The sequence below is a fragment of the Sarcophilus harrisii genome, chromosome 2, assembly GCF_902635505.1.
Source record: "Sarcophilus harrisii chromosome 2, mSarHar1.11, whole genome shotgun sequence".
Lineage (NCBI taxonomy): Eukaryota > Metazoa > Chordata > Mammalia > Dasyuromorphia > Dasyuridae > Sarcophilus > Sarcophilus harrisii.
In genome coordinates this window covers 543,190,934-543,204,217 of record NC_045427.1, presented here as the reverse complement: position 1 = coordinate 543,204,217, position 13,284 = coordinate 543,190,934, and positions in this window count along the sequence as shown.

Genomic DNA, 13,284 nt, shown 5'->3' with positions numbered 1-13,284 from the left:
GCTCTATTTGCTCTACTCACCTGACTTAACTTCAGTTCATGCAAGTCTCTCCAGACATCTCTGAAATCATTCTGCTAATTGCTGCTTCTAGAACAATACATTGTTCCATAATATTCACATACCATAATTTATTCAGCTACTCTCCAACTGATGGACAGCCTTTCAGTTTCCAGTTTTTTGCCACTACAAAAAGGACTACTACAAATATTTTTTCACATATAAGTCTTTTTCCCTTTTTCTCCCTTTATCCCTGTTTCCCTTTATCTTTGGGATACAGGCCCAGTGAGCCATTGCTATATCAAAGGTTATTCACAGTTTGATAACCCTTTGGGCATAATTCCAAATTGCTCTCCAAAATGGTTGAATAGGTCCACAACTCCACCAACAATGTATTAGAGTCCCAGTTTACCCACATCCCAGACAAAATTCAACATTATCTTTTCCTGTCATTTAGCCAATCTGAGAAGAGTGCAGTGGTACCTCAGAGTCATCTTAATTTGCATTTCTCCTCTCAATAGAGATTCAGAGCATTTTTAAAATTTTTTTTTAATTTACAAAGCATATACATGGATAATTTTTCCAACATTGACCCTTGCAAACCTTTTGTTCCAAATATTCCCTCCTTGCCACCACCCCCTCCCCAAGTTGGCAGGTAGTCCAATACATGTTAAATATATTGAAATACATGTTAAATCCAATATATATTTATACAGTTATCTTGTTGCACAAGAAAAATCAGATGAAGAAGGAAGGAAAAGAAAAACTGAGAAAAAAATGCAAGTAATAACAACAGATAGAAAAAGAATGCTATGTTGTATTCCATGCTCTGTTCCCACAGTTCTCTTTCTGGTTGTAGCTGGTTCTCTTCATCACTGAACAAGTGGAACTGGTTTGAATCTTCTCATTGTTGAAAAGAGCCACGTCCATCACCTCTTTCCTTCTTTCTTATTTTGTGATTTAATTTATCTAATTCTGAGAGAGCAAGGTGGAGATCTCCTACTATTATATTTTTGCTATCTATTTCTTCTTGCAGATCTCTTAACTTCTTTAGGAATGTAGATGCTACACTACTTGGTGCATATATGTTTAGTGTTGATATTGCTTCAGTATCTATAGTACCCTTTAGCAAGATAGAGTTTCCTTCCTTATCTCTTTTTTTAGATCAATTTTTGCTTTTGCTTCATCTGAGATCAGGATGGTTACCCCTGCTTTTTTACTTCACCTGAAGCATAATAGAGTCTGCTCCAGCCTTTTACTTTTACTCTGTATGTATCGCTCTGCTTTAAATGTGTTTCTTCTAAACAACATATTGTAGGATTCTGGCTATCTAATTACATTTTATGGGAGAGTTCATCCCATTCACATTTACAGTTGAAACTACTAATTCTGTATTTCTTGCCATCTTATTAACCCCAAATTATACTTTTCTCTTTCTTTTCCCCCCCTTTCCCTTCTCCCGAATATTTTACTTATGAGCACTACTTACCTCAAGCAGTCCTCCCCCTTTAGAGACCCTCTCCCTTTCTTATACCATTCCCCTACTATTTCTGTTTTTTGTTCTATTTAGCCTACCCCTTCCCTTTTTGCCTTTTTTAACCCACTTTTCTGTAAGGTGAGAGAAGTTTCTCAGTGAAACAAAATATATCTAATATTATTTTTAAGTCAAATCTGATGAGAGTAAGATTCACACAATATTCATCACCCTCCATTCTTTCCCTCAATTGTAATAGGTTTTCTTTCTCTCTTCATGAGATGTAATTTCCCTCATTTTACCTCCACTTTCCCCTTTTTTTCTGTTACAATCCCCTTTCCCCTCTAGTTTCTTTTTTATATTATAACAGTAAAATCAAATTATACATGCATCCTCTATGTATATCAATAACAGAAATAGTTCTCAAGAGTTTTTTTTTTTCTTTTTACCTTTTTATGCTTCTCTTGAGTTTTATATTTGGAGGTCAAATTTTTTGTTTAGCTCTGGTCTTTTCATCAAAAATAAATGGAATTCACCAGTTTCATTGAATGTCCATATTACCTGAAAGAAAATACTCAGTAAAGGTAGTTTATTCCTGCCTCCATACCAAGTTTCCTTGCCTTTCAGAATATCAGATTCCAGGCCCTTCAATCCTTTAAAGTGGAAGCCGCTAGGTCCTGAATAATCCTTATTGTTGTTCCTCAGTATTTGAATTGTTTCTTTCTGGCTGCTTGTAATATTTTTTCATTGATCTGATAGTTCTGAAATTTATCCATGATATTCCTTGAGGTTTTAATTTTGGGGTCTCTTTCAGGAAGGGTTCAGTGAATTCTTTCAATGGTCATTTTACCTTCTGATTCTATAACATCCAGGCAGCTCTCTTTGATAATTTCCTGAAAAAAAAAATAGTGTCTAGGCTCTTTTTTTTATCACAGATTTCAGGGAGTCCAATAATACTGAGATTGTCTCTCCTAGATCTACTTTCTAGTGCGGTTGTTTTCCCGATTAGGTATTTTAAATTTTTTTCCTATCTTTTCTTTTCTTTTCTTTTTTTTTTTTTTTTGGTTTTGTTTGACTGATTCTTGTTGTCTCATTGAGTTAATCATTTCCATTTTTCAGTTCTGAATTTTAGTGAATTATTTTCTTCATTGTTTTTACCTTCTTTTTGTTTTTGTCCAATTAAATTTTTAAATGAGTTGTTTTGTTCTATGGAATTTTTTCCATTTCACAAATTCTGTTGTTTAAGGAGTTATTTTCTTTTTCCATTTCACCAAATTCTGTTTTTAAGGAGTTATTTTATTTTTTTGTTTCACAATTTCTATTTTTCTGGGAATATTTTTCTTTTTCCATTTTATCAAATTTATCTTTTAATAAGTAATATGCCTTTCCAAACTTTCTTTTCCAAAGTTTTCATTTCCTTCCCCCATTTTCTTCTAGCTCTCTTTTAAGATCCTTTTTAATTTCTTCTAAGAGAGTCTTGTGTGATGGGGACCAGATTATAACACCTTTGGGGGCCTCATCTGAGATGATCTGTCTTTAGTTTCCTCAGGGTTTGATATTTGTTCTTCCCTTTCACCATAGAAGGTGCCTCTCATCATAGTTCTCTTTACTTTTTTATTCTTTTTTTTTTTTTAACTTAAGGTCTGCTTTTAGTGCAGGAGAAATTTTCCAAGCTTCCTCTACAAGCCGCAGCTTCCTGTATAAGAAGCCTGTGTGCTCTGCATTTTTGATTTCCTTCACAAGCTAATTGTACAATAATTCAGAGTCTGATTCTTTTTGTACAGCAAAATAATGTTTTGGTCATGTATACTTATTATGTATCTAAGTTATATTTTAATATATTTAACATCTACTGCCATTTAGGGGAGGGGGTGGGGGGGTAAGAGGTGAAAAATTGGAACAAGAGGTTTGGCAATTGTTAATGCTGTAAAGTTACCCATGTATATATCCTGTAAATAAAAGGCTATTAAATTAAAAAAAATAAAATAAAAAAAAAAATAAAAAAAAAAAAAAAGAAGCCTGTGTGCTGGGTCAGTGCTGACTCAATCCTGGTGTTATGTGGGTGTGGCCAGGTCCTGTGAGAATTTGGTGTTTTGGGGTTCACTATTTACCTTTGTATTTGTATTGGATGTTTTCTAATTTATCTGCTGATCTACTGGCTTGCAGCCAGGGCAGAGTAGCAAACACTGCTGCTTCAGATTCTTCTCCATACATTTTGCCCCACATGGAGTCTGCACAGCCCCATGGAGTCCACGCTGACCACAGACTCTGTACCTTCCCAGGATTCTGCTCTGTTTACGCTGGTATTTGTGCTCAGCTGCTTGTGCTTGACTGCCTCCCTTCCATTTCTGATGGAAACAGACCTTTTCTAGTCTGTTTCCTCCCTGTAGATTGTCTGCCACACGGAGTCTGCACCACCCCAGAACTTTGCATCCAGAAGTCGAGCATTTCTTCATATGACTAGAAATAGTTTTAATTTCTTCATCTAAAAATTGTCTGTTTATAACCCTTGACCATCTATCAACTGAAGAATGTGTTAAATTTTTATAAATTTGAGTCTATTCTGTATATATATTTAAACATGAGGCCTTTATCGGAACACTTGGATGTAAAAAATTTCCCATTTTTCTGCTACCCTTCTAATCTTGTCTACATTAGTTTTGTTTGTGCAAAACCTTTGAAACCTAATATAATCAAAATTGTCCATTTTGCATTTTATAATGTACTCTAATTCTTCTATGGCCATAAATTCATTCTTTCTCCACATTTCTAAGAGATAGATTATCTTTGGTTCTTCTAATTTCCTTATATCACTCTTTATGTCTAAATCATGAACTAATTTTGGCCTTATCTTGGAACTGGGTATTAGGAGTGAGGGAATGCCTAGTTTCTGCCATACTATTTTCCAATTTTCCCAGCAATTTTTTATTGTAGTAAGTTTATTTAAGTTTTTTAATACACATTGCTTAATGCATCATGTTGGGAGAGAAAATCAGAGTAAAAGGGAAAAACCATGGGAGAGATTAAAAAAAAAAAGAAGAAAAAAGAAGTGAACCTAGCATGTGTTGATTTATATTCACTATCCTTAGTTCTTTTTCTGGATGCAGATGACATTTTCTGTCTAAAGTCTATTGGTATTGCTTTGGATCACTGAACGACTGAGAAAAAACAAAATTTTCATAATTGATCTTCACACATTCTTCCTGTTGTTGTTTACAATGTATTCCTGGTTTTCTTGTTACATTCAGCATCATTTCATGTAAATCTTTCCAGACCTTTCTATAATAAGCTTATCTTTTTTTATAGAACAATAACATCCTATTATCTTCTTATACCACAACTTGTTCAGCCATTCCCCAGTTGATGGGCATCCACTCCTTTTCCAATTCTTTGCTAACACAAAAAGGAATACTACAAATATTTTGGTACATGTAGGTCTTTTTTCCTCTCATATTATTTCTTTGGGATACAGGACTAGTAATAGCACTTCTATACCAAAGAATATGCAAAATTCTATAGCCCTTTGCACATAGTTCCAGATTGCTTTCCAGACTTTTGATTATTTCACAACTTTACCAACAATGCATTTGTGTCCCAGTTTGCCCACACTCCCTCCAACATTTATCATTATCTTTTCCTGTCATTTTAGCCAATCTGAGAAGTATGAAGTGGTACCTCAGAATTATTTTAATTTGCATTTCTCTAACCAATAGTGATTTTGAGCATTTTTCATATGACTATAGATGTCTTTGATTTCATCATCTGAAAACTGTCTATTCATATCCTTTAACTACTTATCAATTGGGAAATGACTTGTATTCTTAAAAATTTGACACAGTTCTTTGTATATTTTGGAAATGAGATCTTCATTAGAAATAATGTCTGTAAAGATTTTTTTCCTAGCTATATACTTTCCTTTTAATCTTATTTCTGTTGGTTTTGTTTGTGCAAAACCTTTTTAATGTAACCAAAGTTGTCCATTTTGCCTTTCATAATGTTCTCTAGTTCTCCTTTGGTCATAAATTTCTCCTTTCTCCAAAGATCTGATAAGTAAATAATGTTTTATTCTCCTAATTTGTTTCTGATATCATCCTTTATGCCCAAATCATGTATCCATTTTGACCTTACTTTGGTATGGGTTATGAGATATAGGTCTATGCTGAGTTTCTTATATATTATTTTCCAGTTTTACCACCAATTTTTGTCAAATAGTGAGTTCTTATCCCAGAAGCTGGGATCTTTGGGTTTCTCAAGCACTACCTTACAATAGTCATTGATCATTGTGTCTTGTGATCTGAACCTATTCCACTGATCAATTATTCTATTTCTTAGTACCAAATGGTTTTGATGACCACTGCTTTTTAATATATTTCACATCTGGTATAGCTAAGCCACCTTGAATTGCATTTTTCATTAATTCCCATGAAATTCTTGACTATTCTTCCAGATGAATTTTGCTATTATTTTTTCTAACTCTCTTCTAGAAAGTAACTTCTTGGCAGTTTAATTGGTATGGCACTGAATAAGTAGATTAAGTTAAGCAGAATTTTCATTTTTATTTTATTAACCTGGCCTACCTATGAGCACTTGATATTCATTCAGTTGTTTCAGTTGTTCAGTTTCAATTTGACTTTGTATGGATAGAGTTTTATAACTGTATTCTTGTAGTTCCTGACTATGTCTTGGAAGTTAGACTCCCAAATTAAAATATTTATTTTAGATATATAAATATTATATATACATACACACACACACACACACACACACACACATATATATATATATATAATATGTTATGTACAGTTGTTTTTCATGGAATTTCTTTTTGTTTCTCTTGTTGCTAGATTTTCTTGGTAATATATAGAAATGCGGATGATTTATATAGATTTATTTTTTATCCTGCATCATTGTTAAAGTTATTAATTATTTCTAGTAGTTTTTAGTTGATCATCGCAAAGAATGATAATTTATTTTCTTTATTACCTACTCTAATTCCTTTAATTTTTTTCTTCTTTTATTTATAAAGCTAACATTTCTAATGCAGTATTGAATAATAATGGTGATAGTGAGCAACCTTGTTTTACCCTTGATCTTATTGGGAATAATTCTAGTTTATCCCCATTAGATATGATGCTTGCTGATGACTTTAAATAGGTGCTACTAATAATTTTAAGGAAAACTCTTATTGATTCATATGCTTTCTAATGTTTTTGATAGAAATGGGTGTTGAATTTTGTCAAATGCTTTTTCTGCATCTATTGGGATAATCATATGATTTTTGTTAGTTCGGTTATTGATATAGTCAATTAGGCAAATAGTTTTCATAATATTGAACAAGTCCTCCATTCTTGGTATAAATCCTACTTGTTCATGGTGCTTTATCCTGTGATAACTTGCTGTAATCTTTTTGTTAAAATTTTATTTTAAGATTTTTTTGCACCAATATTCATAATTAGTCTATAATTTGCTTTCTCTGTTTTGACCCTACTTGTTGAAGGTATCAGCACCATAACTGTGAAAATAAAAATAATTTGGTAGGATTTTTTGTTTCTCTATTTTTCCAAATAGTTTGCATAGTATTGGAATTAATTGTTCTTTAAATGTTTGGTAGAATTTACTTCTATCCACCTAGATCTGAAGATTTTTTATTAGGTGTTGGAATCTTTACAAATTGTTAAGGCATTAGAGTTGATAGAGACAATAATTATCTAATTTAGCATGGTTTAATATGATTGATTTGATCTTAGAAGGAGATATTTTGGGCCAGAACTTGAAACAAGGTACTAAGTACAACTGATAGAAATGATGCATGTGTTCACACCTTTAGAGAGCTCATAGAAGCAAGAAATATTTAAGTACTCATTGGAGTTCACATGGTTGGGAGATTTCAGGGTTTAGAAAGAGGTATCTGAATTCACACCTCTCTTAATCCCTGCCTCCAGAAGGCAGAGTCAGCCTTTTACACTCAGTATAAATACAGCTCCAGTGAGCCACTCAAAGAAGTTACTTGGGAACATTCCTAGGGGTTGGAGAGGAGCACTCTGGGAGGAAGCCCACAAGCCCTCTGCCTGAGGCAAAAGAGATTCATTACAACTTTCACCTTGGTGCTGGCTGGAGTCTGAAGAAGCAGAGGCAGGAGCCAAGGACAAAGCTGCAAGAGCTCTTGGAACCAAGCAGAGAGATAGGCCTCTGAGCTAACTGGGCTATATTGAAGGACACAATAAAAGATCTGAACTTTTATCAGCTGGCTGCATGTTTGGAGTGATTATTTACTTGTAACTGAAACTAAAGCTGCCTCCAGAAAACCTCCCCAAGAACCCTCTCCCCCAGAGAGAACTATTGTTATTTTAAAGAACAAAAACGCCACATTTAGGGAATACAATTTCATTTTCTTGTTCAATTTCGTTTTCTAAAATAGAACTATTTAAGTAATTTTTTCTTCCTCTATTAATCTGGGCAATCTATATTTTTGTAAGTATCCATTTCACTTAGATTATCAGATTTATTGGAAGACAATTGGACAAAATACCTTCTAATTGTTACTTTAATTTCTTCTTCATTGGGGGAAGTTTACCCTGTTCATTTTTGAAACTAGCAGTTTGATTTTCTTCTTTCCTTCCCTAATCAAATTAATTAAAGGTTTATATATTTTGTTGGGTTTTTTTAAAAAAACCAATTCTTACTTTGTTTATTAGTTCAATAGTTTTCTTGCTTTCAATTTTTATTAATCTCCCCTTTTATTTTCAGAACTTCAAATTTGATAATGAATTTGGGGGTTTTAATTTCTTCTTTTTCTAGCTTTTTTTTAGTTGCAAGCCAAATTCATTAATCTTCTCTTTTTCTATTTTATTCAAGTAAACATCTAAACATAAAAAAAAAAAAAAATTCCTAAAAACTGCTATGGCTGCATCCCATAAATTTTGGTGTCTCAATATTGTCACTCTTTTGGATAAAATTATTGATTATTTCTATGATTTGTTGTTTTGCCCACTTATTCTTTAGGATTAGATTATTTACTTACCAATTAATTTTTGTTCTGTTTTTCCTGGCCATTTATTACATGTAATTTTTATTGTATCATGATTTGAAAAAGATGCATTTACTATTTTTCCCTTTCTGCATCTATTTTTGAAATTTTTATGCCCTGATACATGTTTAATTTTTGTGTAGGTTCCATATACTATCAAAAAATACATTCCTTTCTGTCTTCATTCAATTTTCTCCCAAGTTCTATAATACCTAACTTTTCTAAAATTCTATTTACCTCCTTAACTTCTTTCTTATTTATTTTGTGCTTCAATTTATTTAATTCTGAGAGAGCAAAGTTGAGATTCCCCATTAGTATAGTTTTGCTGTCTATTTCTTTTTGCAGCTCTCTTAACTTTCTTCTAGGAATTCCATTGCTACACCACTTGGGGCATATATGTTTATTATTGATATTACTTCATTATCTATGGTACCCTTTAGCAAAATATAGTTTCCTTTCTTATCTCTTTTATTTAGATCTATTTTTGTTTTTTACTTGATCTGAAACTGAGTTTGCTACCCATGTTTTTTTTTTTTTAATTTTAGCTGAAATATAATAGACTGCTCCAGCCTTGTACCTTTACTCTGTAGGTATTAGTCTGCTTTAAATGTGTTTCTTGTTAAAAAAAAAAAAAAAAAAAAAAAACATATTTTAGCATTCTGGCTTTTAATCTAATCTACTATCTGCTTCTGTTTCACGTGACAAAGTTCATCTTATTCACATTCACGATTAAAATTGCTAACTCTGTATTTCCTTTCATCTTATTTTCACCGTTATACTTTTCTCTTTCCTCCTTTCCCTCCTCCCCAGTGCCTTGCTTCTGACCATAACTTCCCTCAATCTGACCTCCTCTTTTACAGCCTTTCCATCCTTTCTTTCCCCTATTCCCTCCTACTTCCATATAGGGTGAGACAAGTTTCTCTATCAAACTAAATATGTCTGATAGTCTCTCTTTGAGCCAATTCTGATGAAATTAAAATTATACAATGCTCATCCCCCTCCCTTCTTTCTCTCAATTGTAATAGCTCTTTTGCCTCTTCATGTGATGTAATTTATACTATTTCACCTTCCCTTTACTCTTGTTTCAGTACAATCCCTTTTCCATACCTAGTTTTTTATATCATCAAAATAAAATTAAATTATATCTACACCCTCTAACTATATCCCTAACAAATATACAATTCTCAAGAGTTAAACATATCATTTTCCTACATATAAATATAAAAATTTTTAATCTTAAAAATGACTTAGTTTTTTTTTTCATCTTCCCTTTTTACCTTTTTATGATTCTTTTGAGTTCTGTATTTGAAGATCAAATTTTCTTTCTTTCAGCTCTGGTCTTTTCATCAAAAATAAATGAAAATTCCCCATTTCATTGAATGGCAATCATTTGCAATCAATGCTCCTTTGCCCATTGGAATATTATATTCCAGGTCCTTTGATCCTTTAAAATGGAAATTGCTAGGTCCTGGGTAATCCTGATTGTGGCACCATGATATTTGAATTGTTTCTTTCTAGATGCTTTCACCATTTTCTCCCTGATCTCATAATTCTGGAATTTAGCTACAATATTCCTTAAAGTTTTCATCTGGGGGTCTCTTTTAGGAAATGATTTGTGGATTCTTTCAATGTATATTTTACCTTCTGCTTTTAGTACATCAGTGCAGTTTTCCTTGATGATTTCTTGAAAGATATTGTATAAGCTCTCTTTTTCATCTTTTTCAGGTAGTCCAATAACTAAGTCTCTGTAGTTCTTTCTCTGGATGTGGATAGAGTTTTCCATCGAAAGTTTGTTGGGATTGCCTTAGAACACTAAACCACTGAGCAGAGCCAAGTGTGTCATAGTTGATCACCACACAATCTTGCTGTTATTATATCCAATGTATCACTGGTTCTACTTGTTTCACTAAGCATCAATTTGTGTAAACCTTTCCAGGCATTTCTAAAATCAATAGATTTTAGATCTAATATCTAAATAAATCTAAAATAAATAGAACAATAATATTCCATCACTTTCATATACTATAACTTATTCAGCCATTCCACAGTTCATGAATATCTACTCATTTTCCACCACAAAACGAGCTGCTATGAAAATTTTTCACTTTGGGTTCTTTTCCCTCTCTTATGATTTCTTTAAGATATAGACCCAAAAGTGTCACTACTAGATCAAAGGGTAGGTACAGTTTTATAGACTTTTGGGTATAGTTCCAAATTGCTCTCCAAATAGTTGGATTATTTTACAACTCTAGCAACAATGCATTAATGTCCCATTTTTCCCATAACCCCTCTAACATTTAACATTATATTTTTATCATCTTAACTAGTGTGACACATTCACCCTATTCTTATTGTCCTTATATATGCTCACATTTACATTAATATTGACTCACATTAACATTAATATTGAATATTAAAATGTATGTTGATAATTTGGGGAGCCTTCATAACATTTTCCAATTTGTTCATCCTTTGCAGCAGATATTGGTGAACAAACTGCAGTTATTCCAGGCATTTTCTTTTTACAGATATTTAGAATGAAAATACATTACCAAATTACCAACTAATACATAACAACATTTCTTGTTCCCTTTTGACTTATGGTGACTATACTGTCAGATCTTTTATTTGTCTTTCAAAAGGGAACTTGTGAGCCATTCTTTCATTTAACTGCAATTTTTCTTTTTTTACTTTTGTTTATACTGAAAATGTCAACATTGGTATAACTTCTACTCATTCATCAATGTTCAGATATTACACATTTAGCATACCAATTTCCAAGTCAAAATTCACAGATTGCCTAAAAACTGTGTGATTCATAGCATCCTCTGCTCTTCTTTTCACTACTCTTGTTCTATCACTGCAAATAATAAAGGGGAGACACTGATGACTGACATACTTTTTATTTTTCTTTCTTTCTTGGGTTGTTGTGTCCAAATAATTTATTTCCAAGTAGTTAATATAACAGTGTTCTCCATACTTGCTTAAGATGGTCCTTAAGGAGGAAATAAAAAAGAAATGGGATGTCTCCATACTAAAAAAAAAAAAACTTTTCTAGTTTGACAGAACCTTTTGAAATTTGTTTTCTACTAGCATTGATTTCAAGACTTAGGTTTTATCTCCATGCTGAGATAAAGCATTAGAACAGGAATTTGTAAAGGTGTTTCCAAGGATCATATGATAATCTTAAAATATCGGAGTTTGAAGCCTTGGGGATCATCTGTCCTAGCATCTTTCAAGAGCATGTACTACATGCTACAATATCCCCAATAAATGATCATCTCATTGAAAACCTCCTGTAAATCAACCTTTCCAATTTTAATCAAATTATCACTTAAAAATGGTTTTCTTCTTCATATTAAGTCTAAATCTACCTTGTTTGTAAATCTGAATGCATGAATAAAAAAGCAATTATTATGCTAGTTCTGCTTTTTGAAAACAAAATGAATAATTTTAATTCTTAGTTAACATAACATACCTTCCCAAATGTGAAAGCACTCTCATGATTTCCCCTCCACTGAATCCTATCTTATCTAAGCTAAACATTCTTTTTTTTAAAATAGCCTTTTATTTACAGGTTATATGCATGGGTAACTTTACAGCATTGACAATTGCCAAACCTCTTGTTCCAATTTTTCACCTCTTACCCCCCCACCCCCTCCCCCAGATGGCAGGATGACCAGTAGATGTTAAATATATTAAAATATAAATTAGATACACAATAAGTATACATGACCAAACCGTTATTTTGCTGTACAAAAAGAATCAGACTCTGAAATATTGGACAATTATAAGCTAAACATTCTTAATTTCCTCAACATCTCTTTTACATCATCCCTTTAAGTCTTATCATCTCAAACACAATCTTCTAGCTCCAGTTTGTCACTATCCTCACAAAAATATGGTACCTAACACTGAATCAATTAAAGCAAAGAATTCAACTTAACTACCACCTCCCTTATTCTAGATACTTTGAATCAATTGACAGAGCCTATATGGATGGTAGCAGTAAACTTTGGGACTGTCAAATTGGAACATGCAGACTACTAAAAGCACCAGTTCATTTTCACATGAATAATTCTGTAATCATTTTCCTACTTTCTCTTTGGATATAAGATTCTCTTACTTGAGAGAATCTTGAAGTTTTGCACTGCTTTGTGAAAACATCCTTCTTATCCATTTCTCTGGTCCCATTATCCACACACAAGAGAAAAGAAACTGGCAGAAGAAGTCAAGATGCACAGAAGGAAAGGAGGAGGACAACATAGACTTCCCTCCACTTGTCTCTTTATGTCAGTTAATATTCCTAAGTAATACACCTATCTACAGATCTGCCTACTTTTGGCCACTATACAAATAGTAAAATATGGACAGTAGGTAAACAAATCTGTACAATGTTGCTAGTGTGCCATAATAAATTAGTTTGTTCTGCTTTATATTTGCATAATTTAATTGATCATGGATACAATATTTCATTCCTCTTTTCCCCTTCTGCTGCTAGCCATCATCCAGCAAGGAACACAAAAAGAGAAACAAGAGACAAGAGGTGACCACAGTTTCTCTTCAGACCAAACAATCCCTGAATCAAAGAGCCCTGAGAATAGCAACATTTTTCAGACTATCAGTTCTGCTTCCAGACTAGTCTCCAAACCACCATGCAACAGATAGCTCTTGTGGATAAGGGACTAGACATTTCTGCCACCAATACTAACTTCTGACCAACTGCTACCAAAGGGCAAATCCTACCAAAGGATAGGATGTGTCTTCCTATACTCTAAAGTTATCA